We start from the raw sequence: 3,917 nt of genomic DNA, 5'->3' as shown, positions 1-3,917 counted from the left end.
GCTTGAGCTTATTTCTACTAAGTACTTGTCATGCATTTCTGACAAAAGAGGTTATAATGTCCACCAATACCTAATAAAAACCATTGTCTGGAAAAAGGTGACAGTTTTACCACACATTCTGGCAAAAAAGGTTATGTTTACAAACCACCTGGTAGAAATATCTGTCATACATTTCTATTAAAATTTTTCTCTCAGCACCCCATCTCTCTCATCCAATGTCCTCTATAACCGTATATGACATTGGACAGCAAAAGTAGGGGTGCACCCTCTCTATCTCTACTTATTCGAGAACTCTCTCATCCATTGACAGACATCAAGCTCCCTGCAATGCACATTGGGAGTAATTCAGAGTTGATCGCAGCAGCAAATTTGTTAGCAGTTGGGCAAAACCATGTGCACTGCAGGGGGGGCAGATATAACATGTGCAGAGCGAGTTAGATTTGGGTGGGGTGTGTTCAAACTGAAATCTAAATTGCAGTGTAAAAATGAAGCAGCCATTATTTACCCTGCCCAGAAACAATATAACCCACCCAAATCTATCTCTCTCTGCAAATGTTATATCTGCCACACCTGCAGTGCACATGGTTTTGCCCAACTGCTAACAAATTTGCTGCTGCAATCAACTCTGAATTAGGCCTATTGTAAAATGGACTTGGGGCAGACTAGCAGGACAGTAGAAGTTCTCACTTTTGGTATACATGCCAAAACCATGCACTCTCTCATTTGTTGGATCACAATACTACTGCCACACTTCACTGGCCACGCCCAAATCCATCTGATCTTGGAAGCAAAGCAGTGATAGGCCTGATCAGTACAAGGTTAGGTGACTACCTTGGAATATCTGGTGCAGTAGCACTATTTCCCAGCAAACAGCAGAAGTGGTGGAGGAAACATTGGCTTTACCTCTAGATCTACATCCTCTTGTTAGGAGTAGAAATCTAATGACAGATATTCAAATACCAAAAAAATTTAACTTTGCTCAGCTGATTACCCACAGCACCAAGCGAGCAATTATCAAGGAGTTTACACGATACTCATTTAATTTTAGTAGTAAATGTACTCCTGATACACTTAGATATCATATATATATATCTCTGTTTTGAAATATTTTTCACCTTAGGCGTAAATCTCAAATTGACACTGTTCACTATGGAATATGATTAGTGTCAATAGAGGGTATTTTAACCCTAATATTTACATAATTTAAGTATCCTAGGTGTTTGTTTTTATGCTAAAGTCTATTGTCGATCCTTTTTCTTATGATGAACTTTAATAAACGTTAAGTTTTAACATATTTAATATTTGCAAAGTGTGCCCCAACAGAGTCTTTATTTTTCCTTCCCAAACTACCACTTTTCCCTGACACTCCCAGAAAACGGTCAGTTACCACCCACAAACTGCCTCTTCCTGTTAATCAGCATGTGAATGGCTGTGCTACTGCATTTTTCGCACCAGCCTGTCACTGACAGGCGATGCCTGTTGTTGTTTGCCAACGCGCCTGTGCATTGCAGTGCATATGCATGCACAGTTAATCGCTGATCGCCCGCTGCGCAAAAACACACAGCAGCAATCAGGTCTGAAACGGGCCCTAGATTCAATGGCTTATATATAATGGGTTCAGTGCACACTGGCCACCGGGCAGCCATAAAATTTTACTTACCTCTCTGGAGTCCCGCAGCAGCCTGTACTGAAGACAGTAATCACCAAGAAAATGGCTCTGTGATTTGCTGATTTGCGCATGCACATTGGAGAAGTCCTGGCAAACAGTGGGCCTAATTCAGAGTTGATCACAGCAACAAATTTGTTAGCAGTTGGGCAAAACCATGTGCAGTGCAAGGGGGGGGGCAGATATAACATGTGCAGCGAGAGCTAGATTTGGGTGGGGTGTGTTCAAACTGAAATCTAAATTGCAGTGTAAAACTAAAGCAGCCAATATTTACCCTGCACGGAAACAAAATAACCCACCCAAATCTAACGCTCTCTGCAAATGTTATATCTGTCCCCCCCCCCCCCCTGCAGTGCACATGGTTTTGCCCAACTGCTAACAAATTTGCTGCTGCGATCAACTCTGAATTACCCCTAATGGGCGGGTGCCATGCTCTCAGAGACCTGTGCTGTTCCAACACACTCTTAAAGTAATACAGCAATCTGTTTGCCACTTATTTATCGGAAAATACATTATCTTTGCCTTGGGATAAACAGAAATTTCTTTTTCAAATAATAGCAGAATTACATAATATTTAAACATGTTTGCTGTCAGGAATATACAGTATATTAAGAACACTGGGTTGATTCATTTTGTGACTGCAACAATCAGGCCTGGTGGTGCCCTGGCTGTTTGTAACCTATCTTACTGAAGAGCCTATGAAGCAATTGAAGCTACAGTATTACTGCTGTGGTCAAGATGAATGCAATTTATTGAAAACAGCTTTAAAATAAGATATAATTTCCTCTTGTGATTTACTTATCAATGCCCCTCCCACGATTCGGTCCACTTAACCACGCCCCTCCCACAAAGTCACGATTCCTTGGCACCCGCACCGGGTATAAAGAGGAGAGTGATGCCTCTGGACCAGGGGTACCCTGTCTGCTGTATAAGTTCAGGGGTGCCCTGTCTGCTGTATAAGTCCAGGGGTGTTCTGTCTGCTGTATCAGTCCAGGGGTGCACTGTCTCATGTATCAGTCCAGGGGTGCCCTGTCTGCTGTATCAGTCCAGGGGTGCGCTGTCTGCCATATCAGTCCGGGGTGCCCTGTCTGTAGTATCAGTCCAGGGGTGCTCTGTTTGCCGTATCAGTCCAGAGGTATGCTAAGTCTGCCATATCAGTACAGGTGTGCCCTGTCTGCCGTATCAGTCCAGGGGTGCTGATAAGTCAGCCGTATCTGTCCAGGAGTGTCCTGTCTGCTGTATCAGTCCAGGGGTGCTGCTAAGTCTGCCCAATCAGTCCATGGGGTACAGTCAGGAGCCATTACTAAAGAAACCATGCACTTTTTGCTTTGTAATCACCCGGTCACACCCACATTTTATTATTTACCAAAAATTCACAAGTCACTTTTCACACCACCGGGGAGACCAATCATTTTGGGAGTGGGTTCACTTACTAATAACCTTTCTTTTTTGTTGATTATTATCTACAAGGATATGTTGAGAAGTTAAAATCATACATTAAAGATACAAAAAGTTTTTTGAATCTGGTGAACAACGTCACCTGGAAGCCAGGCACATACCTGGTAACATACGACGTTGAATCACTATATTCAAATATTCTGCACGAATTAGGTATTAAAGTAATTGAACACTATTTGAGAAATGATCCACATATTGAAAATAATCTAATTGAATTTATTTTGGAATCAATCCGATTTATTCTTACTCACAATTATTTCACTTTTGATTCTTCTTTTTATTTACATGGGGACCAGGTTCGCTCCGAGCTTCGCGAACCTATACATGGGGCACCTTGAGGAGCAACATGTGTGGGGGAGTGAGCTTGGGGTGGACCTGACCCTCTATGGCAGATATATTGATGATTTGTTTATGATTTGGACTGGTGATTTATCCACTTTGCATGCTTTCACAGAGTTTAAATAGTAGTTTGTATGGTCTTAAGTTTACTTGTTCGCTTAGCACAATTACGATTAATTTTTTAGATATCACGTTGACAGTACAGGATGACAAATTAGCTACCCAAACTTATGTTAAACCCGTTGATCAAAACAGGTATTTACACTATGAGAGCTCACATCTAAGGGGGTGGAAAAAGAATATCCCCAAGAGCCAATTAGTTAGAATGAAAAGGAATTGTTCATCAAGTGAGGTATTCAGACAACAGGCAGGAAGGATATTGGAGTCCTTTGAAGAACAAGGCTACCCCCCGGAAATACTACAGAAAGCATTAGCTGAGGTAGACGGGATGGAT

The 3,917-nt window shown here is 42.0% G+C and overlaps 1 pseudogene; it reads left to right on the top strand.

Annotated features, from left to right (window-relative positions):
* Positions 1–737: 737 nt before the first annotated feature.
* On the top strand, positions 738–856 carry LOC134931627 (5S ribosomal RNA; annotated as a pseudogene).
* Positions 857–3,917: the final 3,061 nt, after the last annotated feature.

The sequence above is a fragment of the Pseudophryne corroboree genome, chromosome 5, assembly GCF_028390025.1.
Source record: "Pseudophryne corroboree isolate aPseCor3 chromosome 5, aPseCor3.hap2, whole genome shotgun sequence".
Taxonomy (NCBI): Eukaryota; Metazoa; Chordata; class Amphibia; order Anura; family Myobatrachidae; genus Pseudophryne; species Pseudophryne corroboree.
Note: the sequence above shows the minus strand (reverse complement) of the source record. Positions and strands in the feature narration are given on the sequence as shown.